Source organism: Vulpes vulpes, chromosome 3, assembly GCF_048418805.1.
Source record: "Vulpes vulpes isolate BD-2025 chromosome 3, VulVul3, whole genome shotgun sequence".
Classification (NCBI taxonomy): Eukaryota; Metazoa; Chordata; class Mammalia; order Carnivora; family Canidae; genus Vulpes; species Vulpes vulpes.
In genome coordinates, this window is record NC_132782.1 from 145,544,968 (window position 1) to 145,561,461 (window position 16,494).

A 16,494-nucleotide genomic window follows, 5' to 3' on the forward strand; every position below is an offset into this window, starting at 1 on the left:
CAAAAAAATGTACAAATTTAACACACAAAACACATGAAGTGGGCTGCTTTAGTTCAAACCATAGGGAGGAGGGACCAGACACATTCTGATTGGCAGCTACCTCTCCCTGCAATGGCCTCTGAACTACATCTAACAGATTCTCAGGGTTCTTAGAAGTAAGCATTAAAAATTTATGATTAAACATTTATCAGTGACATAGTTTCAGCAATAGGTAAGTCTCAGAAACTATTAACAAACATATGGGGGCACCTGGGTGGCTCAGTCAATTAAGTGTCCAACTCTTGATTTTGGCTCAGGTCATAATCTTAGAGTTGTGAGACTGAGCTCTGCATCAGGCTCCATGCCCAGTTTTTGGATCGAACTCTGTTCAACAAATAAATTACTCAGAATTTATATAACTTTTGTGAGCACTTCCTTTCACCTTCCTGGTCTGGATAATAAATTTGTATTTTATGGTTAAGAAGTTTAAAGTATTGAAACCTTTAGTATACTCTTTAAATATAAGACAAAATATTAATAAAACATACTCTAAGGCTATTAAAACACCTGACAAACTCAGGGCAAAAGCAAAGTATCCTAACTGGAGGATTTTTTCAATTTTATTTTTAAAAAATGGAATGTTGGCACATTCCTGTCCCTCCGATTGCATGTGCTGTCCATACTTCCACTGTCTAACCTCCCGGGGCCCCACAGGCACCTGCCACAAGGATGGATGGAATGGCCTTAGTCATGAGGCTTTTAGAATTGTTTCAGGGTGGAACTATGCATCAGAAGCGATCAAGGGAGCACTTGTCGGTATTGATTTGGGTACTACCAACTCCTGTGTGGCAGTTATGGAAGGAAAACAAGCAAAGGTGCTAGAGAATGTTGAAGGTGCCAGAACCACCCCTTCAGTTGTGGTCTTTACATCAGATGGTGAGCGACTTGTTGGCATGTCAGTCAAGAGACAGTCTGTCACCAACCCAAACAACACATTCTATGCCACTAAGTGTCTCACTAGCTGGTGATATGATGACCCTGAAGAACAGAAAGATATTAAAAATGTGCCCTTTAAAATTGTCCGTGCCTCCAATGGAGATGCCTGGGTTGAAGTTCATGGAAAACTCTATTCTTCAAGTCAGATTGGAACATTTGTGTTGATGAAGATGAAAGAGACTGCAGAAAATTACTTGGGGCATACAGCAAAAAATGCCGTGAACACTGTTCCAGCTTATTTCCATGATTCTCAGAGACAGGCCACTAAGGATGCTGGCCATTTATCTATGGTCTAGATAAATCAGAAGACAAGATCATTGCTGTATATGATTTAGGTAGTGGGACTTTTGATATTTCTACCCTGGAAATTCAGAAAGGAGTGTTTGAGGTGAAGTCCATCAATGGAGATACATTCTTAGGTGGTGAGGACTTTGACCAGGCCTTGCTATGACACATTGTGAAGGATTTTAAAAGAAAGACAGAGGTTTATTTAACCAAAGACAACATGGCACTTCAGAGGGTTCAGGAAACTGCTGAGAAGGCTAAGTGTGAACTCTCCTCATCTGTGCAGACAGATATTAATTTGCCATATCTTACAATGGATGCTTCTGGACCCAAGCATTTGAATATGAAGCTGACATGGGCTTAGTTTGAAGGCATTGTCACTGATCTAATCAGGAGGACCATCGCTCCATGCTAAAAAGCCATGCAAGATGCAGAAGTCATCAAGAGTGACATTGGAGAAGTGATTCTTTGGCCGAGCCCAAGCAAAGCTGTCAATCCTGATGAGGCTTGACCGTGGGAGTGGTCATCAGAGCTGCCATTCAGGGAGGTGTGTTAGCTGGTGATGTCACAGATGTGCTGCTCCTGGATGTCACTCCTCTCGTCTCTGGGTATTGAGTCTCTGGGAGATGTTTTTACCAAACTTATCAACAGAAACACCACTATTCCAACCAAGAAAAGCCAGGTGTTTTCTACTGCTGCTGATGGTCAGACTCAAGTGGAGATTAAAGTGTGTCGGGGTGAGAGAGATGGCTGGAGACAACAAACTTCTTGGGCAATTTACTTTGATTGGAATTCCCCCAGCCCCTCATGGAGTCCCTCAGGTTGAAGTTACATTTGACATTGATGCCAATGGGATTGTACATGTTTCAGCCAAAGATAAGGGTATAGGACATGAACAGCAGATTGTGATCCAGTCTTCTGGTGGGTTAAGCAAAGATGATATTGAAAATAGGGTTAAAAATGCAGAAACGTATGCTGAGGAAGACCAGCAAAAGAAGGAATAAGTTAAAAAAAAAAAAAAAGAAGAAGGAACGAGTTGAAGCAGTTAATATGGCTGAAGGAATCATTCATGACACAGAAACAAAAATGGAAGAATTCAAGAACCAGTTGCCTACTGATGAATGCAACAAGCTAAAAGAAGAGATTTCCAAAATGAGGGAACTTCCGGCTCGAAAAGACAGTGAAACAGGAGAAAACGTAAGGCAGGCAGCATCTTCCCTTCAGCAAGCATCACTGAAGCTCTTCGAAACAGCATACAAAAAGATGGCATCTGAGCAAGAAGGCTCTGGATGTTCTGGCACTGGGGAACAAAAGGAAGATCAAAAGGAGGAAAAGCAGTAATAACAATAAACTCCGGAGTCAAAATATGATGCTTGGGAGTGAAGGGACTTCCTGAGCAGAAATGGGCAAATTTCAGTCTTTTATTGTGCTTTGGCAGTATTCTATATATAATTTCCTTAATCTATAAATTTAGTGACCATTAGCTAATGATCATTTAATGAGAATTTCAACCGTAAAAAATTCACAGTACTCTGTACTTAGCCATTTTTCATCTCCATGTAAAGGGAAGGGAAGATTTGTTGATCATTATAAAAACAATGTTTTGTGCTTTAATAGCTATATTTTCAAGAGGTGAAACCATCTCTAAGCAGAATAATGAAGGTAGTCAGCTGCACACCTGGAATGAGACCATATGGGGATGAGATCTTCTAGTGAATCAAGAACTACTACACCAGCTTATGTGTACGTGGGATTCTTCAACTGAGGCCTTGCAAGGCAAGCCAGCTGTGCCATGTTGGAGGATAGGGCAGGAGTAGCTAGATCAGCAGAAAAATAGGTGTTCGGTACGCTTTAAAAATAAGGTAATAGGACTCCCTAACTTTCCTAAGGCATATTTTTCTAGCTACCTTCTGGCTTGTGTCTGGCACCTCTGTCCTTTATGATGGCTTTTTTTGATCCATTCTGGGTTTTCGTTTTTGTCAGCTCCTTAACTGAGACACGTAGGCGCCCCAAACACGGAAGGTTTTATTAAAGGTATACTGTGAGAAAAAAATGGAGAAGGATCTGGAAAAGACTGGGAGACCTGGTAGTGTAAGTCTAATGCTGAATAAAGGAGAGAGGAGGGAAGGTTGAATGGAAGAGACCCAAGAAGAGGTAGGAGCACTGCCAGGAACATCTCATGGCCACCACAAAATGCATAAACATTGCAGCCAAAACATCTCCACAAGCACCATCTTTTTGCCACCACTCAGAGTATCTTCCTATTACAGTTGTCAAATAAGTCACCTAATGATTCTTTTCAAATTTAGATGCTGCAAACTGCCTTCTAAACGTTATTATTTCCAGATACATCATAAATCTCCTAAAGGTTAAATTTTACATCATGGAGTTATAGAATTTAGAAATCAAAGCTCATACACTGACCTGTCCTTGTTTAATTTGTTCAGCACTTTCCCTTCCTGGTGAAAATAAAGTTCAACAACTTCCATTTTGCTATTACTGCAATTTTCTAAAAGCTTCAAAAACTGGAGTTATTGAGTACTCCATTCATTGAATGATTTCATTAAAGATCTTAAACTGATTTTGAATAAATGCAACAAAAATTGAAGACCTATCTTCCTTTTAAAAAATATTTATGGGAGAGATATAGAGAGAGAGACAGTGTGCACACAAGTGGGGGATTCTGGAAGACAAGCAGACTCTGCCTACTGCAGAGCCTGACATGGGGCCAATCCTACTACCTGAGCAGAAAGCAAGAGTTGGACACTTTACCAACTGAGCCACCCAGGTATGCCAAGTACACAGGAACTTTACAGGAATGTGTTCTTGGGAGCAAAACATGTAGTAGAGGTAAAAGAAGTACTGCTGGGCAGAGGAAGAGCTGAGCAGCAATGCAGTCACAACAAAGGCCCTGGCTGATCCCATGGGGAATTCTGGAGTTGGGATGGCTCTTATGAATGTCAAAAATTGGGAGAGGACAGACCTCTACATTTATCAGTCATTGGATGTAGTACCCAATATGGGATCATATTTATCAGTCATTGGACGAAGCCAGGTGGCTGTATCTGAGGACAAGTCTTGGAATTAATAATAAATTTTATATTTTAAGCACTTGGAGAGGAATTCAGTTGAGAGATATCTGTTAACCACTCCCAGGAGCTGGAGAAATAGGTGATTTGGTTGTTGGAGGAATCAGAGTGGCATACTTTGGCATACTACTTCTCCAAACACATCCTAGCTCATCTTAATGCAACTATTCATAACAATTGCCCACTAAAAATTAAACACCAGGAACATTTCTAACTGGACAAAAGTCAGGAGTAGGTGTAATTCAACACTCTCCTAAACAAAAGCATATACAACCAAATACTACCGTTACCTCTTGGTTCTTTTCTCTTGAGGGAACTTTTGACAACCTTTTGGTCTCTATTATATAGTCCCCTCCTCTGCCTACCTCCTAAATGTTTGTCTTCCTTTAAGAATCCAATCTTTGTCACCTTTTATCACTTTATATTCAGTTCAATCTTGCCCATTTCCATGACTTTAAAAAAATGGAGTGGATTTTATGTGACAAACACTGTGCTAATTTATGGACATATTTTTAAACATAAGATCTCATCTACATTGCTATAAAGACGTAAACACATAATTCTATGGGAGTATATAAAAGTCTCATCAAAGAGCACCAAATCTAAATCATATGGAGGAGTTTAGGGTCAAAGAAGACTTTCTTCCTTAAAGGACATAAGAGAATAGGAATTAGTGGATGAAGAGTAGGATGGAAGATTTTCCATATAGAAGAGGTAGTGTGGCACATTCAAGGTGGTGCACATATTTCAACATGGATGAAGTTTGCAGGATGAAACAGTGGAGATATATGACTAAAGAAGGACATACAGGAGTTTGAGACTTTATTTTGAAGGCTATGATGAGGCTTAAAAATATTTTAAGTAGATTATCATAATCAGATTGCATTTTAGAAAATCAAAATGGCAATACATGGAAAATGGTTTGGACTGGACATGATGCAATCATTGAAGAATCCAAAAATAAAATATAAAGGAATAATCTAAACCAGTTCAAGTGATGTTGGGGAAAAAAAGATTAATTTGGAAGACATTATGGAGACAGGAAAATTGAATACAGTTGTAAGGAAAATAGAAGAGCTTATAGATAAGCTAAGGTTTCTCAATAGGGTAACTGGCTAGATAGTGCTGCTCACTAAGAAAGAAAATAATATGGAAGAAGGAGTAAGGTCAGAAGTAAGAATTGATGACTGTAATTTCAACTTGTTGCATCCAAAGTGCTCATAAGACATCTAAGGGATGATTTATAGCAGGTAGTTGTATATATAAAATTAGCATTCAGAAAAGAAATATGGCTGGAGACACATCTGGGGGGTCAGTACCAATATAGGTGATGTGGAAGGCATGCAAAGAGATAAGACTAAGCAAAAAAAAGTCTAGATTGAGAAGAGAAAGATAAACTAATCTTATAGGGACATCAACATTTATAGAGTAGGGAAGAAAACCTTCCAGGAAGGTTAAGCATGCAGAGAGAGAGGAAACATCTGGAAAGTGAAATACTATAGAAATCAAGGGATTTGATTTGAAGGGGTTGGTTTGAAGAAGATAAGAGTGATCAAAAAAAAAAATCTAGCAAGGCATTAAGTTTTAACAGAAGAATTAAGATGTGTTCATTGATTCAACTGGCTGAACAAAGGTAGCATTAAAAAATCTTGACAAGAGCAGTTCAGGGTGGGGCAGAAGCCAGATTTCAGTGGATATATATGACACACTTTGGGATGCAGAAAGTGTGGGATAGCAGATAAAAAGAAATGTAGGGTTGAGAAAGGTAGGATCTGTTGTTGCTTCTAAGATGAAGACTTGAATATAATTATATGCTGAGAGACAGCCAGAAAAGGGATAAAGTTTGAAGACACATGAAAAGAAAATGATACTTGGACAAGGTCACTAAGAAGAAAAAAAAGGACAAATTTGAGAGAAATATCGTGAAACAGGAAGGTTATGGGAAGGAAAAAACAAAAGATAAGGATGGGTGCTATTGTGGGTTGAGCAGTGTTCCTAAAAAAATACATAATCAAGTCCTAAAGTCTGGTACCTGTGAATGTGATATTTGGAAATAAGGTCTTTAGAGCTGTAATCAAATTAAAATGATGTCATCATACTGAATTATGGAGGCCTTAATTCAATGACTGATGTCCTTATAAAATGATGAAAATTTAAACACACACACAGACACAGAGGTAAGAAGGTCATGTGAACATGGAGATCGTTTTAACAAAATGTAATATTTTGGTTTGAAACTAAGTTTAGCTAAAGAATTTTTATATTTGATTGAGGTTGGGTTACATGTAATCTACAGTTTCAAGGCTTTAATTAACCAGTGATGCTAACCAACAGAATGATAACTTGAGACCAAATGACCAAGACTCACCAGTCTCCTTTCTTTTACTCCCTATCCCGGTAAACAAGGAGTTGCTGATCACAATATGAATTGGGTACCATGTAACTGGTACTTCTCAGGTACTGATAGTGATTAAAAAGTTTGTTTGAATAAGTAATTTAATCTCCCCTATAAAACCTTATTAATTTCCACTGTAAATTATTTTGTCCAATGTCTTGCATTCCCTCTGTGTAGATGATCAGCTCCTCAAAAATAAGAGATTTCGAATTAATGTTTTACTCTAGAGTTTCTTCAATATTTTAGTCAATTGCTTCATTTCTTTCAAATGATTTGTAATGCAAATGAAAGAATCTGAGAAGTCACAAGTTGGATTCTGACCTCTTAAATTAACTTCATTTAAATAGCTCCAACTATAGTAAAGAGCAGACCCTCTTGCTTTTGGGGTGAAAAGAATCACAGTTTGAAATGTCAGTTGCCTCAGGCAGGCACATCACATTGAGTTGTATTTAAACATAGCTTAAAGCTAGCTTCACACTGAATTATAATAGAAAAGTCATTGAAGTCATCTCTTCATCCACAGTAGAAAAATGAAAAGAATTTTAGTAATACTTAACATACCAAAAATGGTTCATAAATATATATAAAACAGTCCACTAGATTTACCTTTATATGACAGTTCTTCTCTGAAAAAATCTAAAAACTTATAAAGTTTTTAATTATCCAATATTTGATATTATTTGGTATAGTATCAGTGTATATATATATGTATATATATATATATGTGAATTAATGTGATGAAAATATAGAGATACAAAATTAGTTCAGTAATTATTTTAGTTAACAACAATGAAGATTTGTAGCTAATAATTAAGGAAGACACAACAAAAGCTTTTTGAAGTCTGAAAGTACTAATCTGTGGGAAAAAAAATAAAGCCATCTCAGACAAAACATTTTTTAAAAGAAGATCTCTCCTATTTTAGGTACATTCAGGTAGATACCCTACATTCAGGTAGATCCAGGTTGGGCCAGGAATATATTTTCACCATAAATTCTTTGTAATACATATGTTACCTTAAGTTATTTACTAATCATTTCTTAATACAATAGGAAATCAAGACCACAAATAGAAAAAAGAAAATAAAATAATAAGAATACATCAAATTAAAAATTATGATTATAGGCTAAGTTATACTCAAAGGAAAATGCATAACCTTAATTATTTTTAGTAAACTGAACTAGAGATAATAACAAAAGAAAGAAAAATTAAGGTGCACCTGGGTGGCTCAGCGGTTTGGCACCTGCCTTCGGCCCAGGGCGTGATCCCAGAGTCCCACATCGGGCTCCCTGCATCGAGCCTGCTTCTCCCTCTGCCTGTGTCTCTGCCATTCTCTCTGTGTGTCTCGAATGAATGAATGAATGAATGAATAAAATCTTAAAAAAAAGAAAAATTAGTAAGCTGAAAACTAAGAAACAACTACAGTAAAGGAGTAATACTAATAAAAACAGAAATAAAAATTCTGGTGAAAGATAACAGTAGAACTTTTTATGGTCCAGCCATATTAGTCTTTTTTAGTTTCCTTTTTCTGCCTCAGAGCACTTTCATAAACTGTTTCTTCAATCTGGAATGACATCTTCCCCTTCTTTTTACCTAAATAATAGTTAATTAGTCTTTAAGATCTCAATTTAAACAACCCTTCTTCAGAGAGGCTTCCTTGACACCCGTATGGGTTAATTCTTTCTCAGGTATGTATCTGCACTGTCTGGTGCTATCACACCTTTGATTACTTGCTTACTGCTAGATTATAAGCTCCATCCCTGAGTATTTCACCACAGAATCTCTAGTGCCCAATATAGTGTTCTTCATATAACATGGGCTTGAAACATTTGTGTTGAATGAGTACATAAGTAAATAAATGAATGGAAGAAGTTGTAGGGAAAAAATACAATAAAAATATATAATTTCCCAGAATTTTAAATCCACAAATAGAAAAGAACTACAAATACACAAAATTAAGAATGGAAAAAGGAAGAACATATGTTTAAAAGATCTATAAATTGTCAGAGATAACTATAAGCCTATGTAACCATATTCTTAAATCTCATGTAAATCAATAATTTCCTAGAAATTTTTAAATGATAAAAAGAGTTATATAAAGGAAAATGAAGTTTTGTAGAGATTATATTTGAAAAACTTAAAAAAATCTCCCTGGCTATTGGATTAGACATTCAAAGAACAAATACAATTTTGTAAAGCTGGCATGATCTAGCTTTCTAAACTATCGACAACAAATACAGTACCAAAAAAATCTTAATTCAATCTCAATTACAACATAGTAGTAAAAATACTAAATGGAATTTTAACAACTCAACTATAGGAGAATATTAAAAGAATAACATACCTTCAGCACCTGAGTGGCTCAGTCAGTTAAGCTTCCAACTCCTTGATTTCAGCTCAAGTCATGATCCTGGGGTTGTGGGATCAAGCCCTGCCTCAGTCTCCGTGCTAGGGGTGGAGTTTGCTTAAGATTCTCTCTCTCTCTTTCCCTCTGCCACTCCCTTCTTCCCTCTCTTAATAAACATAATGAACCTTGACCAAGTAGGATTTACCTCAGGAATTCAAAGAAGGTAGAAAATTTTAAGAAATACAGTAACAGAGTATCAACAGGCCAAAAGAGAAAAACCATACGATGAAATCATTAGATGCACAGGAAAATATATTTGATCCCAAACCAGCACGTGTTCCTCATTAAAAAAAAAAAAAAGCATTTGCATTTCATTGACTAGTTGTAGCTAAGGTTATACTTAATAGTGAAATAGAGCAAGAGGTGAGGATAACACAGAAGTCTCTTCCAGCCATGCCTCAATCAGCTGGTAGTGGCTACCAGAAGTAGTAGTAGGAAGAAGAATTCTTAAGCTTCTTCCAGATTCAGAAGGAAACAATGCCATGATCTACCCATATGGGTGTCAAGGATAGCTCTCTGAATAATGGTTAAACTGAGAGTTCTAAATAATTAATATTATTTAGGTGAAATGAAGGGGCAGATATCATTCAGGTTGAGGAAACAGCATCTGAAAATGACCCGTGGCAGGAAAAGGAAACTAAAAAGAGATGAGTATGATTGGTATGGGGAAAACTGGACAGCTACATGCAAAATAATGAAACTGGATGGCTTTCTCACACCAGACACAAATATAAACTCAAAGTGGATTAAATACCTAATGTGAATTCTGAAACCATAAAACTCGTAGAAGAAAGCATAGGCAGTAATTTCTGTGACATCGGCAGTAGCAACATTTCTCTAGATACATCTCCTGAGGCAAGGGATACAAAAGCATAAATAAACTATTGGGACTCCATCGAAATATAAACCTTCTGCACAGCAAAGGAAAAAATCAATAAGACTAAAAGACAACCTTCTGATAAAGGGTAAGTATCCAAAATCTGTAAAATTTATACAACTCAACCCAAAACACAAATAATCCAATTTAAAAATGGACAGAAGACATGAACAGACTTCTTCAAGGAAGACATGTAGATGGCCAACAGACACATGAAAAGATGATCAACACCACTCATCATCATGAGATATCACCTCACACCTGTCAGAATGGTTAAAATAAAAAAAAAAAAACACAAAAAAACAAGTGTTAGTGAGGACGTGGGAAAAAGGGAAAGCTCACGTATTGTTGGTGGAATGCAAACTGATACAGCCACTCTGGAACACAGTATGAAGAGGAATCAAAAAGTTAAAAATAGAACTACTCTATGATCCAGTAATTGCATTACTATTTAACCAAAGAATACTAAAACAATAATTTGAAAAGACATAGGCCCTCTTATGTTAATTGCACCATTATTTCCCATAGCCAAATAATGGAAGCAGACCAAGTGTCTATCAATAGATGAATCAATAAAAATGTAGTGTGTATATATATATACACATATATATCTATACATATACACACACACACATAATGGAATATTATGCAACCATAAAAAAGAATGAAATCTTGCCATTTGCAGCAATGTGGATAGAGCTAAAGAATATAATACAAAGTATTATAATAAACCATTTGGAGAAAGATAAATACCATATAATTTCACTCATATGTGGAATTTAAGAAATAAAACAAATGAACAAAGGGAAAAAAAAGAGACAAACCAAAAATGGACTCTTAACTATACAGAAAAAAACATATGGTTACCAGAGGGGAGGTAGGTGGAAGGATAGATGAAATAGGTGAAGGGGAGTAAGAGCACACTTATCAGGATGAGCACTGAGTAATATATGGAATTGCTGAATCACTATATGTTGTACATCTGAAACTAATATAACATTTTGTGTTAAGCATTTACTGGAATTAAATTAAATTTGCTGGAATTAAAGTTTAAAAATGAATGAAATTTTAAAAAACAATTTAAAAAATAGAAAAGAGAAGTCAACTATAGGCAAGAAACTAATATGACACTGTATGTTAACTATACTGAATTTTTTTTTTAAGCTGGTAAAACTTTTTTTTGAAGACTTTGGTAGAGAGAATAATAGCCCTCCAAAATATCTACATCTTAATTCCCAGAATCTGTGAATATGTTACTTTATATGTTAAAAGGGGATTTGACAAGTATGATTAAATTGATGATCTTGAGATGGGGAGATTATCCTGGATTAACCATGTAGGCTTAATGTAGTCACAAGGATCCTAGGGGAAAAAAATGGAGGTAATAAAGTCAAAATCAGAAAAGGAGAAAGGATGAGGGAGGAAGCAGAGGTCAGAAAGAGAGAGAGAGAGAGATTTAAGATGCTACACTACTGACTCTGAAGATGAAGGAAGGGGTCACAAGCCAAAGAATGCAAATGTCTTCTAGAAGCTAGAAAAGGCAAAGAAACAGTCTCCTCTAAGCCTCCAGTAGGAATGCAGCCCTGCGGACACCTTAAAGTTAGAACTTCTGACCTCCAGAACTAGAAGATAATACATTTTTGTTATTTAAACAAAGTTTGCGGCAATAATCTGTTACAGCAGCAATAGGAAACTCATACAAGGGCAATGGATAACTTTAAAATTATAGCTACTTGAGGATAGCAATCTACTTCTAGGAATTGGTCCTAAAGAAGTCACTAGAGAGAGTGCAAATAGCTAAATAAAAGTGCATCATTGCAACACTGTTTATAGTTGTTAACAATGGAAACTATGGAAGTGTCAGACAGTGGGGGATTTATTAAATCATTGTATATCTTGAATAAAAGTATGTAACACAGCAGTTATAAATTAGCTGCTGGAAAAAATCTAGAGAAGCTGGAAAATTGTCATCAAAAATTTTTTTTTTAAAGAAGATAATTTACAAACTGCACAGCTCCATGTCAGTCTCAATCTATCAATAATGGTTCTATTGGCTAGGAATCCCTGGGGCACTCACCGGGGCCTGCACTAGCTGTGGCAAGCCCCTACATATATTTCTTGACCAGAGCCAACATTGGGGCTACAGCACCTGAGCAACAACTATTAGGGAACCTTGAAAAGACAAGGCATGTTACTCACAAGTCTTGGAAGGTATGTGGCATGACCTGAGGGCCACACAGGGAGGTCTTAGGTATAGGGGAAAGGAGAAAGCAAGGACCTGGGCTTCTGCCTTTATTGGGGTCAAGAGTGAGGTGCCTAGGGTTTCTTGGGTTTACTCTTTATTAGGGTGTGGAAAAGGAAAAGGGCTCACTCAGGCTGTCAGTTATCTAGGTCAATCAGGGCTTCCTAAAAGGGGAACTTCCTGGGTGAGGGTAGTAGCCTGGTTCTTTATCTAGTTGTTCAGCTGGTAGCTGTGTCATATAACTAGCAATAAGTTTATTCAAGACGGAAGTCTTTTTTCTAAGATTTATTTATTTATTTGGGCAGGAGGGGGAGAGGGACAGAATCTTTAAAAAGACTCCCTGCTGAGCATGGAGCCCGAAGCAGGTGATACCAGCACCAATGAGATCATGACCTGAGCTAAAACCAAGAGTCAGATGCTTGACTGACTGAGCCACCAAAGCGCCCCCAAGAAGGATGCCTCAGCAATCAAAAGCTTAACATCAGGCACTAATATTACAACCAAAAAAGCTTATCAGGAACTTATACTACATACATATGGTACAATACCAATTTTTAAAAAGATATATATCTGATTATATTCAAGCCATTTAGTTATGTCTGGGTGGTGGAACTGTAGGTGAGCTTCCTTTATACTATGATAGAGACTAACTATATAATCAACAAAAGTTATAAACGTATAAAATAAATAATTATATATATCTAGTAGATAAAAAGAGCCTATGAAAAAATAATTATATTCATAAATATTGGTGTCAATTATTATACACTATAAAGTAGTCTTGAGGTATAATATTATTGTGTTTTCCTCCACAATAAACAACTGCAACCTCTCTAATAATTGGAGTCTTGTTTACATCAACTCTACTTGTAATAAGCAGAACCTTCCAGTGATACCTGTCTGGCTCAACCTACTACCCCTTAATATAATTTCCAATTTCAGGAAATGTGTCAATCATCAAAGTTACCTGAGAACAGCAAATAACCAAGTTTTTAAAGTCACTAGTCTTAATGTTACGTAGGGTAAGTTATCTGGCCTTTTGACTATTTTAAAGTGCATTGGCTTTATCAGGGTCTTTTTTTTTTTCTTTGATTCTAAAAACTTTTTTTCACTTCATGCTTGTGTTTTGGATAGGTTAGCCTATCTCAGATGAGAAATACATATATATTTTAATATATAAATTTAATTTTAGATCATTTAAAATATAAATACATAAATTTATATGTATATATAAAGTTTATATATATATAAAGTTTGGGGATTTTCATAAAATTCTAGCAAAAAATATTGTCCATTATACTTTAAGAGAGTGAATATTATGGCATATGAATTATATGTCAATTTTTTAAAAAATGCTTGTTACACTATTTAGTGTCCGTTATCAACAGGAGCCACATGACAATGGCTTAATAAAAATCTGGAACCTTTAATTCCTGCTAATTTAAGAATGCAGGCATGTTAGAATAACTTAAATATATCATGAATTTGTCCCTTAGATTTTTCTCTTTTAAATACCAGCTCTCAATTGACCACTGGTTACATGCTAGATCCCAATAATTTCATGCTTGCATTCTTTAAAATACTGATTTATTATGGCAAGTGCTTGATATAAGACACACAAGTAGGAGGTGATATCAGCAGGATGGGAGAATAGGGAGCACTAGATTCTTTGTTTCCCTCCCACTAAATTAACAATATACAGACCAATTTCCTTTGCGAGAAATCCAGAAGCCAGTTAAAGAGCTCCTACACCACATGCAAGCATGAAACCAGCTATAGCAAAGCCAGCAGAAAAAGACATGGCACCCACTTTTCAGAGCTCTGCCCCCTGGCATTGCATGATGGGGGAAACTCCCAATGCCCAGCTTCTTCCAAGGGAGGGAAAATGTTAGAAAATATACCCCACAGGCTGGCTTTTTCGGGGGCTGCTCCATGGGGTGATTTCTCTTTTGCCTGTCTCAGAGGGCACACTTCTAATCTCATTGATGAAGCCAGCATTACCCTAACATCAAAGCCAAACAAAGAAAATAGAACTACAGGCTAATATCCCTTAAGAATATAGATGCAAAAATCCTCAACACAATACTAACAAACTAAATCCAATAGCACATTAAAAGAGTTATACACCGTGACCTGGCGGGATTTATTCCTGGACTGCAAGGATGGTTCAACATACAAGAATCAATCCTTGTGATTCACCACTTCCCTGAAGAGGACATTCAAATGGCCAATTGGTATATGAAAAGATGTTCAACATCCCTAATCATCAGAGAAATGAAAGAGCCACTAAGAGATATCATCTCACACTTAAGATGGCCATCATTTAAACAACAGAAAACAACAAATGCTGTAAAGGATGTGGAGAAATTAGAACTCATGCGCGATGCTAGGAATGTAAAATGGTACAGGTGTTAAAGAAAACAGTATGGAAGTTCCTCAAAAAATAAAAAATAGAACTATCATGTGACCTATTATTCCTACTTCTGGGTATTTATCCAAGTGAATTGGAAACAGAATTGGAGATAGAGAAAAAGAGAAATAAAAAGACACAGAGTCAACAGAGGTAACAATTCCATTGCAGAAGGGGGTAGGGGGAGTTAAGAACCTTATTTATATTCTTATAAGTCAGAGACCATGTGATTTCCACACAGAAAAATGAAGTTTGGCTTTGAATGTACTTTGATGATATCTTCTATTAGATATGTTCAACCTGAAAGAGTTTTGTGTAGCTCAACAAAAGAATGACAGATACGGATTTTTTGCAGCCCTCAGATCCTCAGAATCCTAGAATATGTATCACAATGAAATTTAAGTAAATTAATATATTATCAAATTAATAAATTAGAGGGATTTAACATTAGATTTTAGTTTTTAAAGGGCTAAAAATTTCATATATGTACTTATTCTTCTGTAAGTAATCATATTTCTAATATGCTTGATACAAACCATCTATATGTTTATTTTTAATTTTTAATACTAGATAATTTGTGGTGTCTGCCTCCCCTGGCCACAGCTGACTAGCCTAAATGGTAGACACAGTTCCAAGTGGCAGGATACTAAGTTGTCCAGGGATCCATGACTAAAAATAGCCTACCTCAAAAATTTAAGTCAAATATTGAGAAAAATTTGAGTGGATGCCATGACGTAGAGAAAAGTCCAACAAACTGTAGCTCTGTGCAACCCAAGGTTTGAGGGAGCCAGAATTATGAGTCTAAGTGTTTCTGGAGGGTTGTCTCAATTCATGAATAAAAGAGTAAAAATTCAATTTGCCATGTATTTTAAGATACCCTTTAAAACTGGCACAGAGCTATTAAATATACATTTAAGGCATTGTATAATATATACATCTACTTTTCATTCTGCCTTTGAAAATACACACTGTTCCAAACCATACTTAAATGTCAGGAAATTCCTCCTCTCAATCCTGTTTTACTTTTTATCTTCTTTTAAATATGTAAATCCATATTAGAGATAAATGGCAAAAAAGCCTAGCAAAAGGGCTAACATAAACTTTATAGATAGACTTTTTACAAGCAATGATTTTATAGAATTATATAGAAATTGTTTTATTACGGAATCCACCAAAAGGCTATTCTTACCAACCGATGTTTGTTCTACATTTTGCCAAGATTATGCAGAAATGTCCCTCACCTACAATTTATATATAGAACTCATCTCTGCTAAACTGCTTAATAAGCCAAATTTGTCCTTGGCAACTTCCCCTGCCACTCTCTTGCTGCTGCCTTGCCATATCCTTTATACTTTCCCAATCCTTAAGCAATTGCTCTAGGATTTTCCTGACAATACTTTCCCCTTAACAAAATGTAGTCGTGCTGGGCGCAGTTTGATTGTGGGTTTAGGCATCTAATAAATATGATTTTACTTAAAGGATTGATAAGGAATAACAGTTTCAAGTGTAAGCCTTCTAGACCATGCCTAGGACTGAAATGATCTAACTGGAGGACAACTGGGTGCAAATTTCAGGCAGCATTTGGGATCCAGAAGCTTTTGGTTTACTCACAACACATAAAGATAAACATGCAATCTATGCTTAGGTTACACAATCTTAAGTACTGAAAAGAACAGTAAGATATATATTTGAAACACGATTTCTCAGTTATCTGTGTATGATATATGGAACCTTCTTCTTTAAATCAGAACATTCATTAAAGCTGTTGAACATGATTTCAGTATCACTAGACTTCTAATGATTTTATTGAGGGCTT

General features: G+C 36.1%; 1 pseudogene; it reads left to right on the forward strand.

Annotated features, from left to right (window-relative positions):
* Positions 1 to 647: 647 nt before the first annotated feature.
* On the forward strand, positions 648 to 2,601 carry LOC112924429 (stress-70 protein, mitochondrial pseudogene; annotated as a pseudogene).
* Positions 2,602 to 16,494: the final 13,893 nt, after the last annotated feature.